The 19,769-nt window shown below is 42.3% G+C and overlaps 1 protein-coding gene across 2 annotated transcripts in view; it reads right to left on the bottom strand.

The window, feature by feature from the left end:
* LOC109885229 (SH3 domain-containing protein 19) overlaps nucleotides 1–19,769 on the bottom strand; it is a 50,922-nt gene that overhangs the window by 19,885 nt on the left and 11,268 nt on the right. The gene's annotated exons all lie outside the window — the stretch shown is intronic.

Raw genomic sequence — 19,769 nt, 5'->3', positions numbered from 1 at the left:
TAGGTAGATGGTAAGTTACCTGGTCAGGTGTGATAGGGTATATTACCTGTATGGTCTGACTAGATAAGGTACAGGTAAGTGGTAAGATACCTGGTCAGGTGTGGTAGGATAGGGTATATTACCTGTATGGTCTGACTAGATAAGGTACAGGTAAGTGGTAAGATACCTGGTCAGGTGTGGTAGGATAGGGTATATTACCTGTATGGTCTGACTAGATAAAGGTATAGATAGGTAGATGGTAAGTTACCTGGTCAGGTGTGATAGGGTATATTACCTGTATGGTCTGACTAGATAAGGTATAGATAGGTAGGTGGTATGTTACCTGGTCAGGTGTGATAGGGTATATTACCTGTATGGTCTGACTAGATAAGGTACAGGTAAGTGGTAAGATACCTGGTCAGGTGTGATAGGATAGGGTATATTACCTGTATGGTCTGACTAGATAAGGTATAGATAGGTAGGTGGTAAGTTACCTGGTCAGGTGTGGTTGTAAAGGGTATATTACCAGTATGGTCTGACTAGATAAGGTACAGGTAAGTGGTAAGATACCTGGTCAGGTGTGATAGGATAGGGTATATTACCTGTATGGTCTGACTAGATAAGGTATAGATAGGTAAGTGGTAAGATACCTGGTCAGGTGTGGTAGGATAGGGTATATTACCTGTATGGTCTGACTAGATACGGTACAGGTAAGTGGTAAGATACCTGGTCAGGTGTGGTAGGATAGGGTATATTACCTGTATGGTCTGACTAGATAAGGTACAGGTAGGTGGTAAGTTACCTGGTCAGGTGTGGTAGGATAGGGTATATTACCTGTATGGTCTGACTAGATAAGGTACAGGTAGGTGGTAAGTTACCTGGTCAGGTGTGGTAGGATAGGGTATATTACCTGTATGGTCTGACTAGATAAGGTATAGATAGGTAGGTGGTAAGTTACCTGGTCAGGTGTGGTAGGATAGGGTATATTACCTGTATGGTCTGACTAGATAAGGTACAGGTAAGAGGTAAGATACCTGGTCAGGTGTGATAGGATAGGGTATATTACCTGTATGGTCTGACTAGATAAAGGTATAGATAGGTAGATGGTAAGTTACCTGGTCAGGTGTGATAGGGTATATTACCTGTATGGTCTGACTAGATAAGGTATAGATAGGTAGGTGGTAAGTTACCTGGTCAGGTGTGATAGGGTATATTACCTGTATGGTCTGACTAGATAAGGTACAGGTAAGTGGTAAGATACCTGGTCAGGTGTGATAGGATAGGGTATATTACCTGTATGGTCTGACTAGATAAGGTATAGATAGGTAGATGGTAAGTTACCTGGTCAGGTGTGGTTGTAAAGGGTATATTACCTGTATGGTCTGACTAGATAAGGTACAGGTAAGTGGTAAGATACCTGGTCAGGTGTGATAGGATAGGGTATATTACCTGTATGGTCTGACTAGATAAGGTATAGATAGGTAGGTGGTAAGTTACCTGGTCAGGTGTGGCAGGATAGGGTATATTACCTGTATGGTCTGACTAGATAAGGTATAGATAGGTAGATGGTAAGTTACCTGGTCAGGTGTGGTAGGATAGGGTATATTACCTGTATGGTCTGACTAGATAAGGTATAGATAGGTAGATGGTAAGTTACCTGGTCAGGTGTGGTTGTAAAGGGTATATTACCTGTATGGTCTGACTAGATAAGGTATAGATAGGTAAGTGGTAAGATACCTGGTCAGGTGTGGTAGGATAGGGTATATTACCTGTATGGTCTGACTAGATAAGGTACAGGTAGGTGGTAAGTTACCTGGTCAGGTGTGGTTGTAAAGGGTATATTACCTGTATGGTCTGACTAGATAAGGTACAGGTAAGTGGTAAGATACCTGGTCAGGTGTGGTAGGATAGGGTATATTACCTGTATGGTCTGACTAGATAAAGGTATAGATAGGTAGATGGTAAGTTACCTGGTCAGGTGTGAAAGGGTATATTACCTGTATGGTCTGACTAGATAAAGGTATAGATAGGTAGATGGTAAGTTACCTGGTCAGGTGTGATAGGGTATATTACCTGTATGGTCTGACTAGATAAGGTACAGGTAAGTGGTAAGATACCTGGTCAGGTGTGATAGGATAGGGTATATTACCTGTATGGTCTGACTAGATAAGGTACAGGTAAGTGGTAAGATACCTGGTCAGGTGTGATAGGGTATATTACCTGTATGGTCTGACTAGATAAGGTACAGGTAAGTGGTAAGATACCTGGTCAGGTGTGATAGGATAGGGTATATTACCTGTATGGTCTGACTAGATAAGGTACAGGTAAGTGGTAAGATACCTGGTCAGGTGTGATAGGGTATATTACCTGTATGGTCTGACTAGATAAGGTACAGGTAAGTGGTAAGATACCTGGTCAGGTGTGATAGGATAGGGTATATTACCTGTATGGTCTGACTAGATAAGGTACAGGTAAGTGGTAAGATACCTGGTCAGGTGTGATAGGGTATATTACCTGTATGGTCTGACTAGATAAGCTACAGGTAAGTGGTAAGATACCTGGTCAGGTGTGTTAGGATAGGGTATATTACCTGTATGGTCTGACTAGATAAGGTATAGATAGGTAAGTGGTAAGATACCTGGTCAGGTGTGATAGGATAGGGTATATTACCTGTATGGTCTGACTAGATAAGGTACAGGTAAGTGGTAAGATACCTGGTCAGGTGTGATAGGGTATATTACCTGTATGGTCTGACTAGATAAAGGTATAGATAGGTAGATGGTAAGTTACCTGGTCAGGTGTGATAGGGTATATTACCTGTATGGTCTGACTAGATAAGGTACAGGTAAGTGGTAAGATACCTGGTCAGGTGTGTTAGGATAGGGTATATTACCTGTATGGTCTGACTAGATAAGGTACAGGTAAGTGGTAAGATACCTGGTCAGGTGTGATAGGGTATATTACCTGTATGGTCTGACTAGATAAGGTACAGGTAAGTGGTAAGATACCTGGTCAGGTGTGTTAGGATAGGGTATATTACCTGTATGGTCTGACTAGATAAGGTACAGGTAAGTGGTAAGATACCTGGTCAGGTGTGATAGGGTATATTACCTGTATGGTCTGACTAGATAAGGTACAGGTAAGTGGTAAGATACCTGGTCAGGTGTGTTAGGATAGGGTATATTACCTGTATGGTCTGACTAGATAAGGTACAGGTAGGTGGTAAGTTACCTGGTCAGGTGTGGTAGGATAGGGTATATTACCTGTATGGTCTGACTAGATAAGGTACAGGTAGGTGGTAAGTTACCTGGTCAGGTGTGGTAGGATAGGGTATATTACCTGTATGGTCTGACTAGATAAGGTATAGATAGGTAGGTGGTAAGTTACCTGGTCAGGTGTGGTAGGATAGGGTATATTACCTGTATGGTCTGACTAGATAAGGTACAGGTAAGAGGTAAGATACCTGGTCAGGTGTGATAGGATAGGGTATATTACCTGTATGGTCTGACTAGATAAAGGTATAGATAGGTAGATGGTAAGTTACCTGGTCAGGTGTGATAGGGTATATTACCTGTATGGTCTGACTAGATAAGGTATAGATAGGTAGGTGGTAAGTTACCTGGTCAGGTGTGATAGGGTATATTACCTGTATGGTCTGACTAGATAAGGTACAGGTAAGTGGTAAGATACCTGGTCAGGTGTGATAGGATAGGGTATATTACCTGTATGGTCTGACTAGATAAGGTATAGATAGGTAGGTGGTAAGTTACCTGGTCAGGTGTGGTTGTAAAGGGTATATTACCTGTATGGTCTGACTAGATAAGGTATAGATAGGTAGATGGTAAGTTACCTGGTCAGGTGTGGTTGTAAAGGGTATATTACCTGTATGGTCTGACTAGATAAGGTACAGGTAAGTGGTAAGATACCTGGTCAGGTGTGATAGGATAGGGTATATTACCTGTATGGTCTGACTAGATAAGGTATAGATAGGTAGGTGGTAAGTTACCTGGTCAGGTGTGGCAGGATAGGGTATATTACCTGTATGGTCTGACTAGATAAGGTATAGATAGGTAGATGGTAAGTTACCTGGTCAGGTGTGGTAAGATAGGGTATATTACCTGTATGGTCTGACTAGATAAGGTACAGGTAGGTGGTAAGTTACCTGGTCAGGTGTGGTTGTAAAGGGTATATTACCTGTATGGTCTGACTAGATAAGGTACAGGTAAGTGGTAAGATACCTGGTCAGGTGTGGTAGGATAGGGTATATTACCTGTATGGTCTGACTAGATAAAGGTATAGATAGGTAGATGGTAAGTTACCTGGTCAGGTGTGAAAGGGTATATTACCTGTATGGTCTGACTAGATAAAGGTATAGATAGGTAGATGGTAAGTTACCTGGTCAGGTGTGATAGGGTATATTACCTGTATGGTCTGACTAGATAAGGTACAGGTAAGTGGTAAGATACCTGGTCAGGTGTGATAGGATAGGGTATATTACCTGTATGGTCTGACTAGATAAGGTACAGGTAAGTGGTAAGATACCTGGTCAGGTGTGATAGGATAGGGTATATTACCTGTATGGTCTGACTAGATAAGGTACAGGTAAGTGGTAAGATACCTGGTCAGGTGTGATAGGGTATATTACCTGTATGGTCTGACTAGATAAGGTACAGGTAAGTGGTAAGATACCTGGTCAGGTGTGATAGGGTATATTACCTGTATGGTCTGACTAGATAAGGTACAGGTAAGTGGTAAGATACCTGGTCAGGTGTGTTAGGATAGGGTATATTACCTGTATGGTCTGACTAGATAAGGTATAGATAGGTAAGTGGTAAGATACCTGGTCAGGTGTGATAGGATAGGGTATATTACCTGTATGGTCTGACTAGATAAGGTACAGGTAAGTGGTAAGATACCTGGTCAGGTGTGATAGGGTATATTACCTGTATGGTCTGACTAGATAAGGTACAGGTAAGTGGTAAGATACCTGGTCAGGTGTGATAGGATAGGGTATATTACCTGTATGGTCTGACTAGATAAAGGTATAGATAGGTAGATGGTAAGATACCTGGTCAGGTGTGATAGGGTATATTACCTGTATGGTCTGACTAGATAAGGTACAGGTAAGTGGTAAGATACCTGGTCAGGTGTGATAGGATAGGGTATATTACCTGTATGGTCTGACTAGATAAGGTACAGGTAAGTGGTAAGATACCTGGTCAGGTGTGGTTGTAAAGGGTATATTACCTGTATGCTCTGACTAGATAAAGGTATAGATAGGTAGATGGTAAGATACCTGGTCAGGTGTGATAGGGTATATTACCTGTATGGTCTGACTAGATAAGGTACAGGTAAGTGGTAAGATACCTGGTCAGGTGTGATAGGGTATATTACCTGTATGGTCTGACTAGATAAGGTACAGGTAAGTGGTAAGATCCCTGGTCAGGTGTGATAGGATAGGGTATATTACCTGTATGGTCTGACTAGATAAGGTACAGGTAAGTGGTAAGATACCTGGTCAGGTGTGATAGGGTATATTACCTGTATGGTCTGACTAGATAAGGTACAGGTAAGTGGTAAGATACCTGGTCAGGTGTGTTAGGATAGGGTATATTACCTGTATGGTCTGACTAGATAAGGTACAGGTAAGAGGTAAGATACCTGGTCAGGTGTGATAGGATAGGGTATATTACCTGTATGGTCTGACTAGATAAGGTACAGGTAGGTGGTAAGATACCTGGTCAGGTGTGATAGGATAGGGTATATTACCTGTATGGTCTGACTAGATAAGGTACAGGTAAGTGGTAAGATACCTGGTCAGGTGTGTTAGGATAGGGTATATTACCTGTATGGTCTGACTAGATAAGGTACAGGTAAGTGGTAAGATACCTGGTCAGGTGTGTTAGGATAGGGTATATTACCTGTATGGTCTGACTAGATAAGGTACAGGTAAGTGGTAAGTTACCTGGTCAGGTGTGATAGGATAGGGTATATTACCTGTATGGTCTGACTAGATAAGGTACAGGTAAGTGGTAAGTTACCTGGTCAGGTGTGATAGGGTATATTACCTGTATGGTCTGACAAGATAAGGTACAGGTAAGTGGTAAGATACCTGGTCAGGTGTGATAGGGTATATTACCTGTATGGTCTGACTAGATAAGGTACAGGTAAGTGGTAAGATACCTGGTCAGGTGTGTTAGGATAGGGTATATTACCTGTATGGTCTGACTAGATAAGGTACAGGTAAGTGGTAAGATACCTGGTCAGGTGTGATAGGGTATATTACCTGTATGGTCTGACTAGATAAGGTACAGGTAAGTGGTAAGATACCTGGTCAGGTGTGTTAGGATAGGGTATATTACCTGTATGGTCTGACTAGATAAGGTACAGGTAAGAGGTAAGATACCTGGTCAGGTGTGATAGGATAGGGTATATTACCTGTATGGTCTGACTAGATAAGGTACAGGTAGGTGGTAAGATACCTGGTCAGGTGTGATAGGATAGGGTATATTACCTGTATGGTCTGACTAGATAAGGTACAGGTAAGTGGTAAGATACCTGGTCAGGTGTGTTAGGATAGGGTATATTACCTGTATGGTCTGACTAGATAAGGTACAGGTAAGTGGTAAGATACCTGGTCAGGTGTGTTAGGATAGGGTATATTACCTGTATGGTCTGACTAGATAAGGTACAGGTAAGTGGTAAGTTACCTGGTCAGGTGTGATAGGATAGGGTATATTACCTGTATGGTCTGACTAGATAAGGTACAGGTAAGTGGTAAGTTACCTGGTCAGGTGTGATAGGGTATATTACCTGTATGGTCTGACTAGATAAGGTACAGGTAAGTGGTAAGATACCTGGTCAGGTGTGGTAGGATAGGGTATATTACCTGTATGGTCTGACTAGATAAGGTAAAGGTAAGTGGTAAGATACCTGGTCAGGTGTGTTAGGATAGGATATATTACCTGTATGGTCTGACTAGATAAGGTACAGGTAAGTGGTAAGATACCTGGTCAGGTGTGATAGGGTATATTACCTGTATGGTCTGACTAGATAAGGTACAGGTAAGTGGTAAGATACCTGGTCAGGTGTGTTAGGATAGGGTATATTACCTGTATGGTCTGACTAGATAAGGTACAGGTAAGAGGTAAGATACCTGGTCAGGTGTGATAGGATAGGGTATATTACCTGTATGGTCTGACTAGATAAGGTACAGGTAGGTGGTAAGATACCTGGTCAGGTGTGATAGGATAGGGTATATTACCTGTATGGTCTGACTAGATAAGGTACAGGTAAGTGGTAAGATACCTGGTCAGGTGTGTTAGGATAGGGTATATTACCTGTATGGTCTGACTAGATAAGGTACAGGTAAGTGGTAAGATACCTGGTCAGGTGTGTTAGGATAGGGTATATTACCTGTATGGTCTGACTAGATAAGGTACAGGTAAGTGGTAAGTTACCTGGTCAGGTGTGATAGGATAGGGTATATTACCTGTATGGTCTGACTAGATAAGGTACAGGTAAGTGGTAAGTTACCTGGTCAGGTGTGATAGGGTATATTACCTGTATGGTCTGACTAGATAAGGTACAGGTAAGTGGTAAGATACCTGGTCAGGTGTGATAGGGTATATTACCTGTATGGTCTGACTAGATAAGGTACAGGTAAGTGGTAAGATACCTGGTCAGGTGTGTTAGGATAGGGTATATTACCTGTATGGTCTGACTAGATAAGGTACAGGTAAGTGGTAAGATACCTGGTCAGGTGTGATAGGGTATATTACCTGTATGGTCTGACTAGATAAGGTACAGGTAGGTGGTAAGATACCTGGTCAGGTGTGATAGGATAGGGTATATTACCTGTATGGTCTGACTAGATAAGGTACAGGTAAGTGGTAAGATACCTGGTCAGGTGTGTTAGGATAGGGTATATTACCTGTATGGTCTGACTAGATAAGGTACAGGTAAGTGGTAAGATACCTGGTCAGGTGTGTTAGGATAGGGTATATTACCTGTATGGTCTGACTAGATAAGGTACAGGTAAGTGGTAAGTTACCTGGTCAGGTGTGATAGGATAGGGAATATTACCTGTATGGTCTGACTAGATAAGGTACAGGTAAGTGGTAAGTTACCTGGTCAGGTGTGATAGGGTATATTACCTGTATGGTCTGACTAGATAAGGTACAGGTAAGTGGTAAGATACCTGGTCAGGTGTGATAGGATAGGGTATATTACCTGTATGGTCTGACTAGATAAGGTACAGGTAAGTGGTAAGATACCTGGTCAGGTGTGGTAGGATAGGGTATATTACCTGTATGGTCTGACTAGATAAGGTACAGGTAAGAGGTAAGTTACCTGGTCAGGTGTGATAGGGTATATTACCTGTATGGTCTGACTAGATAAGGTACAGGTAAGTGGTAAGTTACCTGGTCAGGTGTGATAGGATAGGGTATATTACCTGTATGGTCTGACTAGATAAGGTACAGGTAAGTGGTAAGTTACCTGGTCAGGTGTGATATGGTATATTACCTGTATGGTCTGACTAGATAAGGTACAGGTAAGTGGTAAGATACCTGGTCAGGTGTGATAGGATAGGGTATATTACCTGTATGGTCTGACTAGATAAGGTACAGGTAAGTGGTAAGATACCTGGTCAGGTGTGGTAGGATAGGGTATATTACCTGTATGGTCTGACTAGATAAGGTACAGGTAAGAGGTAAGTACCCTGGTCAGGTGTGATAGGGTATATTACCTGTATGGTCTGACTAGATAAGGCACAGGTAAGAGGTAAGTTACCTGGTCAGGTGTGATAGGGTATATTACCTGTATGGTCTGACTAGATAAGGTACAGGTAAGTGGTAAGATACCTGGTCAGGTGTGATAGGTATCTTACCTGTATGGTCTGACTAGATAAGGTACAGGTAAGAGGTAAGTTACCTGGTCAGGTGTGGTAGGGTATATTACCTGTATGGTCTGACTAGATAAGGTACAGGTAAGTGGTAAGTTACCTGGTCAGGTGTGATAGGGTATATTACCTGTATGGTCTGACTAGATAAGGTACAGGTAAGTGGTAAGTTACCTGGTCAGGTGTGATAGGATAGGGTATATTACCTGTATGGTCTGACTAGATAAGGTACAGGTAAGTGGTAAGTTACCTGGTCAGGTGTGATAGGATAGGGTATATTACCTGTATGGTCTGACTAGATAAGGTACAGGTAAGTGGTAAGATACCTGGTCAGGTGTGATAGGGTATATTACCTGTATGGTCTGACTAGATAAGGTACAGGTAAGTGGTAAGATACCTGGTCAGGTGTGTTAGGATAGGGTATATTACCTGTATGGTCTGACTAGATAAGGTATAGATAGGTAAGTGGTAAGATACCTGGTCAGGTGTGATAGGATAGGGTATATTACCTGTATGGTCTGACTAGATAAGGTACAGGTAAGAGGTAAGTACCCTGGTCAGGTGTGATAGGGTATATTACCTGTATGGTCTGACTAGATAAGGCACAGGTAAGAGGTAAGTTACCTGGTCAGGTGTGATAGGGTATATTACCTGTATGGTCTGACTAGATAAGGTACAGGTAAGTGGTAAGATACCTGGTCAGGTGTGATAGGTATCTTACCTGTATGGTCTGACTAGATAAGGTACAGGTAAGAGGTAAGTTACCTGGTCAGGTGTGGTAGGGTATATTACCTGTATGGTCTGACTAGATAAGGTACAGGTAAGTGGTAAGTTACCTGGTCAGGTGTGATAGGGTATATTACCTGTATGGTCTGACTAGATAAGGTACAGGTAAGTGGTAAGTTACCTGGTCAGGTGTGATAGGATAGGGTATATTACCTGTATGGTCTGACTAGATAAGGTACAGGTAAGTGGTAAGTTACCTGGTCAGGTGTGATAGGATAGGGTATATTACCTGTATGGTCTGACTAGATAAGGTACAGGTAAGTGGTAAGATACCTGGTCAGGTGTGATAGGGTATATTACCTGTATGGTCTGACTAGATAAGGTACAGGTAAGTGGTAAGATACCTGGTCAGGTGTGTTAGGATAGGGTATATTACCTGTATGGTCTGACTAGATAAGGTATAGATAGGTAAGTGGTAAGATACCTGGTCAGGTGTGATAGGATAGGGTATATTACCTGTATGGTCTGACTAGATAAGGTACAGGTAAGTGGTAAGATACCTGGTCAGGTGTGATAGGGTATATTACCTGTATGGTCTGACTAGATAAGGTACAGGTAAGTGGTAAGATACCTGGTCAGGTGTGGTAGGATAGGGTATATTACCTGTATGGTCTGACTAGATAAAGGTATAGATAGGTAGATGGTAAGTTACCTGGTCAGGTGTGATAGGGTATATTACCTGTATGGTCTGACTAGATAAGGTACAGGTAAGTGGTAAGATACCTGGTCAGGTGTGTTAGGATAGGGTATATTACCTGTATGGTCTGACTAGATAAGGTACAGGTAAGTGGTAAGATACCTGGTCAGGTGTGATAGGGTATATTACCTGTATGGTCTGACTAGATAAGGTACAGGTAAGTGGTAAGATACCTGGTCAGGTGTGTTAGGATAGGGTATATTACCTGTATGGTCTGACTAGATAAGGTACAGGTAAGTGGTAAGATACCTGGTCAGGTGTGTTAGGATAGGGTATATTACCTGTATGGTCTGACTAGATAAGGTACAGGTAAGTGGTAAGATACCTGGTCAGGTGTGTTAGGATAGGGTATATTACCTGTATGGTCTGACTAGATAAGGTACAGGTAAGTGGTAAGATACCTGGTCAGGTGTGTTAGGATAGGGTATATTACCTGTATGGTCTGACTAGATAAGGTACAGGTAAGTGGTAAGATACCTGGTCAGGTGTGATAGGGTATATTACCTGTATGGTCTGACTAGATAAGGTACAGGTAAGTGGTAAGATACCTGGTCAGGTGTGATAGGGTATATTACCTGTATGGTCTGACTAGATAAGGTACAGGTAAGTGGTAAGATACCTGGTCAGGTGTGTTAGGATAGGGTATATTACCTGTATGGTCTGACTAGATAAGGTACAGGTAAGAGGTAAGATACCTGGTCAGGTGTGATAGGATAGGGTATATTACCTGTATGGTCTGACTAGATAAGGTACAGGTAGGTGGTAAGATACCTGGTCAGGTGTGATAGGATAGGGTATATTACCTGTATGGTCTGACTAGATAAGGTACAGGTAAGTGGTATGATACCTGGTCAGGTGTGTTAGGATAGGGTATATTACCTGTATGGTCTGACTAGATAAGGTACAGGTAAGTGGTAAGATACCTGGTCAGGTGTGTTAGGATAGGGTATATTACCTGTATGGTCTGACTAGATAAGGTACAGGTAAGTGGTAAGTTACCTGGTCAGGTGTGATAGGATAGGGTATATTACCTGTATGGTCTGACTAGATAAGGTACAGGTAAGTGGTAAGTTACCTGGTCAGGTGTGATAGGGTATATTACCTGTATGGTCTGACTAGATAAGGTACAGGTAAGTGGTAAGATACCTGGTCAGGTGTGATAGGATAGGGTATATTACCTGTATGGTCTGACTAGATAAGGTACAGGTAAGTGGTAAGATACCTGGTCAGGTGTGGTAGGATAGGGTATATTACCTGTATGGTCTGACTAGATAAGGTACAGGTAAGAGGTAAGTTACCTGGTCAGGTGTGATAGGGTATATTACCTGTATGGTCTGACTAGATAAGGTACAGGTAAGTGGTAAGTTACCTGGTCAGGTGTGATAGGATAGGGTATATTACCTGTATGGTCTGACTAGATAAGGTACAGGTAAGTGGTAAGTTACCTGGTCAGGTGTGATAGGGTATATTACCTGTATGGTCTGACTAGATAAGGTACAGGTAAGTGGTAAGATACCTGGTCAGGTGTGATAGGATAGGGTATATTACCTGTATGGTCTGACTAGATAAGGTACAGGTAAGTGGTAAGATACCTGGTCAGGTGTGGTAGGATAGGGTATATTACCTGTATGGTCTGACTAGATAAGGTACAGGTAAGAGGTAAGTTACCTGGTCAGGTGTGATAGGGTATATTACCTGTATGGTCTGACTAGATAAGGTACAGGTAAGTGGTAAGATACCTGGTCAGGTGTGATAGGGTATATTACCTGTATGGTCTGACTAGATAAGGTACAGGTAAGAGGTAAGTTACCTGGTCAGGTGTGGTAGGGTATATTACCTGTATGGTCTGACTAGATAAGGTACAGGTAAGTGGTAAGTTACCTGGTCAGGTGTGATAGGATAGGGTATATTACCTGTATGGTCTGACTAGATAAGGTACAGGTAAGTGGTAAGATACCTGGTCAGGTGTGATAGGATAGGGTATATTACCTGGTCAGGTGTGATAGGATAGGGTATATTACCTGGTCAGGTGTGATAGGATAGGGTATATTACCTGGTCAGGTGTGATAGGATAGGGTATATTACCTGGTCAGGTGTGATAGGATAGGGTATATTACCTGGTCAGGTGTGATAGGATAGGGTATATTACCTGGTCAGGTGTGATAGGATAGGGTATATTACCTGGTCAGGTGTGATAGGATAGGGTATATTACCTGGTCAGGTGTGATAGGATAGGTATATTACCTGGTCAGGTGTGATAGGATAGGGTATATTACCTGGTCAGGTGTGATAGGATAGGGTATATTACCTGGTCAGGTGTGATAGGGTATATTACCTGGTCAGGTGTGATAGGATAGGGTATATTACCTGGTCAGGTGTGATAGGGTATATTACCTGGTCAGGTGTGATAGGGTATATTACCTGGTCAGGTGTGATAGGATAGGGTATATTACCTGGTCAGGTGTGATAGGGTATATTACCTGGTCAGGTGTGATAGGGTATATTACCTGGTCAGGTGTGATAGGGTATATTACCTGGTCAGGTTTGGTAGGATAGGGTATATTACCTGGTCAGGTGTGGTAGGATAGGGTATATTACCTGGTCAGGTGTGATAGGGTATATTACCTGGTCAGGTGTGATAGGGTATATTACCTGGTCAGGTGTGATAGGGTATATTACCTGGTCAGGTGTGTGGATAGGGTATATTACCTGGTAAGGTGTGATAGGGTATATTACCTGGTCAGGTGTGATAGGGTATATTACCTGGTCAGGTGTGATAGGGTATATTACCTGGTCAGGTGTGATAGGGTATATACCTGGTAAGGTGTGATAGGGTATATTACCTGGTAAGGTGTGATAGGGTATATTACCTGGTCAGGTGTGATAGGGTATATTACCTGGTCAGGTGTGATAGGGTATATTACCTGGTCAGGTGTGATAGGGTATATTACCTGGTCAGTGTGATAGGGTATATTACCTGGTCAGTGTGATAGGGTATATTACCTTGGTCAGGTGTGATAGGGTATATTACCTGGTCAGGTGTGATAGGGTATATTACCTGGTAAGGTGTGATAGGGTATATTACCTGGTAAGGTGTGATAGGGTATATTACCTGGTCAGGTGTGATAGGGTATATTACCTGGTCAGGTGTGATAGGGTATATTACCTGGTCAGGTGTGATAGGGTATATTACCTGGTCAGGTGTGATAGGGTATATTACCTGGTCAGGTGTGATAGGGTATATACCTGGTCAGGTGTGATAGGGTATATTACCTGGTCAGGTATGATAGGGTATATTACCTGGTCAGGTGTGATAGGGTATATTACCTGGTCAGGTGTGATAGGGTATATTACCTGTATGGTCTGACTAGATAAGGCACAGGTAAGAGGTAAGTTACCTGGTCAGGTGTGATAGGGTATATTACCTGTATGGTCTGACTAGATAAGGTACAGGTAAGTGGTAAGATACCTGGTCAGGTGTGATAGGTATCTTACCTGTATGGTCTGACTAGATAAGGTACAGGTAAGAGGTAAGTTACCTGGTCAGGTGTGGTAGGGTATATTACCTGTATGGTCTGACTAGATAAGGTACAGGTAAGTGGTAAGTTACCTGGTCAGGTGTGATAGGGTATATTACCTGTATGGTCTGACTAGATAAGGTACAGGTAAGTGGTAAGTTACCTGGTCAGGTGTGATAGGATAGGGTATATTACCTGTATGGTCTGACTAGATAAGGTACAGGTAAGTGGTAAGTTACCTGGTCAGGTGTGATAGGATAGGGTATATTACCTGTATGGTCTGACTAGATAAGGTACAGGTAAGTGGTAAGATACCTGGTCAGGTGTGATAGGGTATATTACCTGTATGGTCTGACTAGATAAGGTACAGGTAAGTGGTAAGATACCTGGTCAGGTGTGTTAGGATAGGGTATATTACCTGTATGGTCTGACTAGATAAGGTATAGATAGGTAAGTGGTAAGATACCTGGTCAGGTGTGATAGGATAGGGTATATTACCTGTATGGTCTGACTAGATAAGGTACAGGTAAGTGGTAAGATACCTGGTCAGGTGTGATAGGGTATATTACCTGTATGGTCTGACTAGATAAGGTACAGGTAAGTGGTAAGATACCTGGTCAGGTGTGGTAGGATAGGGTATATTACCTGTATGGTCTGACTAGATAAAGGTATAGATAGGTAGATGGTAAGTTACCTGGTCAGGTGTGATAGGGTATATTACCTGTATGGTCTGACTAGATAAGGTACAGGTAAGTGGTAAGATACCTGGTCAGGTGTGTTAGGATAGGGTATATTACCTGTATGGTCTGACTAGATAAGGTACAGGTAAGTGGTAAGATACCTGGTCAGGTGTGATAGGGTATATTACCTGTATGGTCTGACTAGATAAGGTACAGGTAAGTGGTAAGATACCTGGTCAGGTGTGTTAGGATAGGGTATATTACCTGTATGGTCTGACTAGATAAGGTACAGGTAAGTGGTAAGATACCTGGTCAGGTGTGTTAGGATAGGGTATATTACCTGTATGGTCTGACTAGATAAGGTACAGGTAAGTGGTAAGATACCTGGTCAGGTGTGTTAGGATAGGGTATATTACCTGTATGGTCTGACTAGATAAGGTACAGGTAAGTGGTAAGATACCTGGTCAGGTGTGTTAGGATAGGGTATATTACCTGTATGGTCTGACTAGATAAGGTACAGGTAAGTGGTAAGATACCTGGTCAGGTGTGATAGGGTATATTACCTGTATGGTCTGACTAGATAAGGTACAGGTAAGTGGTAAGATACCTGGTCAGGTGTGATAGGGTATATTACCTGTATGGTCTGACTAGATAAGGTACAGGTAAGTGGTAAGATACCTGGTCAGGTGTGTTAGGATAGGGTATATTACCTGTATGGTCTGACTAGATAAGGTACAGGTAAGAGGTAAGATACCTGGTCAGGTGTGATAGGATAGGGTATATTACCTGTATGGTCTGACTAGATAAGGTACAGGTAGGTGGTAAGATACCTGGTCAGGTGTGATAGGATAGGGTATATTACCTGTATGGTCTGACTAGATAAGGTACAGGTAAGTGGTATGATACCTGGTCAGGTGTGTTAGGATAGGGTATATTACCTGTATGGTCTGACTAGATAAGGTACAGGTAAGTGGTAAGATACCTGGTCAGGTGTGTTAGGATAGGGTATATTACCTGTATGGTCTGACTAGATAAGGTACAGGTAAGTGGTAAGTTACCTGGTCAGGTGTGATAGGATAGGGTATATTACCTGTATGGTCTGACTAGATAAGGTACAGGTAAGTGGTAAGTTACCTGGTCAGGTGTGATAGGGTATATTACCTGTATGGTCTGACTAGATAAGGTACAGGTAAGTGGTAAGATACCTGGTCAGGTGTGATAGGATAGGGTATATTACCTGTATGGTCTGACTAGATAAGGTACAGGTAAGTGGTAAGATACCTGGTCAGGTGTGGTAGGATAGGGTATATTACCTGTATGGTCTGACTAGATAAGGTACAGGTAAGAGGTAAGTTACCTGGTCAGGTGTGATAGGGTATATTACCTGTATGGTCTGACTAGATAAGGTACAGGTAAGTGGTAAGTTACCTGGTCAGGTGTGATAGGATAGGGTATATTACCTGTATGGTCTGACTAGATAAGGTACAGGTAAGTGGTAAGTTACCTGGTCAGGTGTGATAGGGTATATTACCTGTATGGTCTGACTAGATAAGGTACAGGTAAGTGGTAAGATACCTGGTCAGGTGTGATAGGATAGGGTATATTACCTGTATGGTCTGACTAGATAAGGTACAGGTAAGTGGTAAGATACCTGGTCAGGTGTGGTAGGATAGGGTATATTACCTGTATGGTCTGACTAGATAAGGTACAGGTAAGAGGTAAGTTACCTGGTCAGGTGTGATAGGGTATATTACCTGTATGGTCTGACTAGATAAGGTACAGGTAAGTGGTAAGATACCTGGTCAGGTGTGATAGGGTATATTACCTGTATGGTCTGACTAGATAAGGTACAGGTAAGAGGTAAGTTACCTGGTCAGGTGTGGTAGGGTATATTACCTGTATGGTCTGACTAGATAAGGTACAGGTAAGTGGTAAGTTACCTGGTCAGGTGTGATAGGATAGGGTATATTACCTGTATGGTCTGACTAGATAAGGTACAGGTAAGTGGTAAGATACCTGGTCAGGTGTGATAGGATAGGGTATATTACCTGGTCAGGTGTGATAGGATAGGGTATATTACCTGGTCAGGTGTGATAGGATAGGGTATATTACCTGGTCAGGTGTGATAGGATAGGGTATATTACCTGGTCAGGTGTGATAGGATAGGGTATATTACCTGGTCAGGTGTGATAGGATAGGGTATATTACCTGGTCAGGTGTGATAGGATAGGGTATATTACCTGGTCAGGTGTGATAGGATAGGGTATATTACCTGGTCAGGTGTGATAGGATAGGGTATATTACCTGGTCAGGTGTGATAGGATAGGGTATATTACCTGGTCAGGTGTGATAGGGTATATTACCTGGTCAGGTGTGATAGGATAGGGTATATTACCTGGTCAGGTGTGATAGGGTATATTACCTGGTCAGGTGTGATAGGGTATATTACCTGGTCAGGTGTGATAGGATAGGGTATATTACCTGGTCAGGTGTGATAGGGTATATTACCTGGTCAGGTGTGATAGGGTATATTACCTGGTCAGGTGTGATAGGGTATATTACCTGGTCAGGTTTGGTAGGATAGGGTATATTACCTGGTCAGGTGTGGTAGGATAGGGTATATTACCTGGTCAGGTGTGATAGGGTATATTACCTGGTCAGGTGTGATAGGGTATATTACCTGGTCAGGTGTGATAGGGTATATTACCTGGTCAGGTGTGATAGGGTATATTACCTGGTAAGGTGTGATAGGGTATATTACCTGGTCAGGTGTGATAGGGTATATTACCTGGTCAGGTGTGATAGGGTATATTACCTGGTCAGGTGTGATAGGGTATATTACCTGGTCAGGTGTGATAGGGTATATTACCTGGTAAGGTGTGATAGGGTATATTACCTGGTAAGGTGTGATAGGGTATATTACCTGGTCAGGTGTGATAGGGTATATTACCTGGTCAGGTGTGATAGGGTATATTACCTGGTCAGGTGTGATAGGGTATATTACCTGGTTCAGGTGTGATAGGGTATATTACCTGGTCAGGTGTGATAGGGTATATTACCTGGTCAGGTGTGATAGGGTATATTACCTGGTCAGGTGTGATAGGGTATATTACCTGGTCAGGTGTGATAGGGTATATTACCTGGTCAGGTGTGATAGGGTATATTACCTGGTCAGGTGTGATAGGGTATATTACCTGGTCAGGTGTGATAGGGTATATTACCTGGTCAGGTGTGATAGGGTATATTACCTGGTCAGGTGTGATAGGGTATATTACCTGGTCAGGTGTGATAGGGTATATTACCTGGTCAGGTGTGATAGGGTATATTACCTGGTCAGGTGTGATAGGGTATATTACCTGGTCAGGTGTGATAGGGTATATTACCTGGTCAGGTGTGATAGGGTATATTACCTGGTCAGGTGTGATAGGGTATATTACCTGGTCAGGTGTGATAGGGTATATTACCTGGTCAGGTGTGATAGGGTATATTACCTGGTCAGGTGTGATAGGGTATATTACCTGGTCAGGTGTGATAGGGTATATTACCTGGTCAGGTGTGATAGGGTATATTACCTGGTCAGGTGTGATAGGGTATATTACCTGGTCAGGTGTGATAGGGTATATTACCTGGTCAGGTGTGATAGGGTATATTACCTGGTCAGGTGTGATAGGGTATATTACCTGGTCAGGTGTGATAGGGTATATTACCTGGTCAGGTGTGATAGGGTATATTACCTGGTCAGGTGTGATAGGGTATATTACCTGGTCAGGTGTGATAGGGTATATTACCTGGTCAGGTGTGATAGGGTATATTACCTGGTCAGGTGTGATAGGGTATATTACCTGGTCAGGTGTGATAGGGTATATTACCTGGTCAGGTGTGATAGGGTATATTACCTGGTCAGGTGTGATAGGGTATATTACCTGGTCAGGTGTGATAGGGTATATTACCTGGTCAGGTGTGATAGGGTATATTACCTGGTCAGGTGTGATAGGGTATATTACCTGGTCAGGTGTGATAGGGTATATTACCTGGTCAGGTGTGATAGGGTATATTACCTGGTCAGGTGTGATAGGGTATATTACCTGCTGTTGTTAGAAGTGGATTTATATGTTTTATATATTTTATACGTTTGTCTTAAAAAATATCAGTCACTTGTCAGTGGAGGCTGGTGGGAGGAGTTATAGGAGGACGGGCTCATTGTAATAGCTGGAATGGAACAAATGGAACGGTATTAAACACATCAAACGTATGGAAACCAGATGTTTGACTCCATTCATTCCATTCCAGCCATTACAATGAGCCCATCCTCCTATAACTCCTTCCACCAGCCTCCACTGTCACTTCTGCATAAAGAGTGATATTGTTGGGAAAGTTACTAAATAACTAATGAAGGGGATTTTCTCTCTCTCAAACCCAAGCCAGTGAGCCAGTCCATCCTCCAGCTCACCAAGAGATTCAAATGGAAAGAAAGACACAAACAGGCTCTTAAGGTGGACATGCCATAATTGTACAATGATGAATTGGGTAACTAATGACTATGACCTATGATAACTAATATCCAGGCGGATGAGGCCTTAACAAAACATGCTAGTTTAAACTTTAATAACCAGCACCATATTACTATAACACTTAGTCACAAAAAGCAACATGTATTCGGAGACAGAAGAGCAATATAAATGTGATGACAGACGACTGATATGCAATTAGTTTACACTCGTGGTTCAAGTACAAGTCAAAAGTTTGGACACAACGACTCTTTCAAGGGTTTTTCTTTATTTGAACTATTTTCGACATCAAAACTCTATGAAAGAACACATAGGGAACCTAAAAAGTGTCAAAATATAGATTATTCAAAGTAGCCACCCTTTGCCTTGATGACAGCTTTCCATACTCTTGGCATTCTCTCAACCAGCTTCATGAGGTAGTCACCTGGAATGCATTTCAATTAACAGGTGTGCCTTGTTAAAAGTTCATTTGTGGAATATCTTTCCATCTTAATGCGTTTAAGCCAATCAGCCAATCAGTTGTGTTGTGACAAGGTAGGGGTTGAAGAAGAGTCCACATTATGGCAAGAACAGCTCAAATAAGTAAAGAGAAAAGACAGTCCATCATTACTTTAAGACATGAAGGTCAGTCAATCCGGAACATTTCAAGAACTTTGAAAGTTTCTTCAAGTGCAGTCGCAAAAACCATCAAGCGCTATG

The sequence above is a fragment of the Oncorhynchus kisutch genome, linkage group LG9, assembly GCF_002021735.2.
Source record: "Oncorhynchus kisutch isolate 150728-3 linkage group LG9, Okis_V2, whole genome shotgun sequence".
In the NCBI taxonomy this organism is placed as follows: domain Eukaryota; kingdom Metazoa; phylum Chordata; class Actinopteri; order Salmoniformes; family Salmonidae; genus Oncorhynchus; species Oncorhynchus kisutch.
The sequence above is the reverse complement of the archived record's forward strand: the minus strand, read 5'-3'. Positions and strand labels throughout refer to the sequence as shown.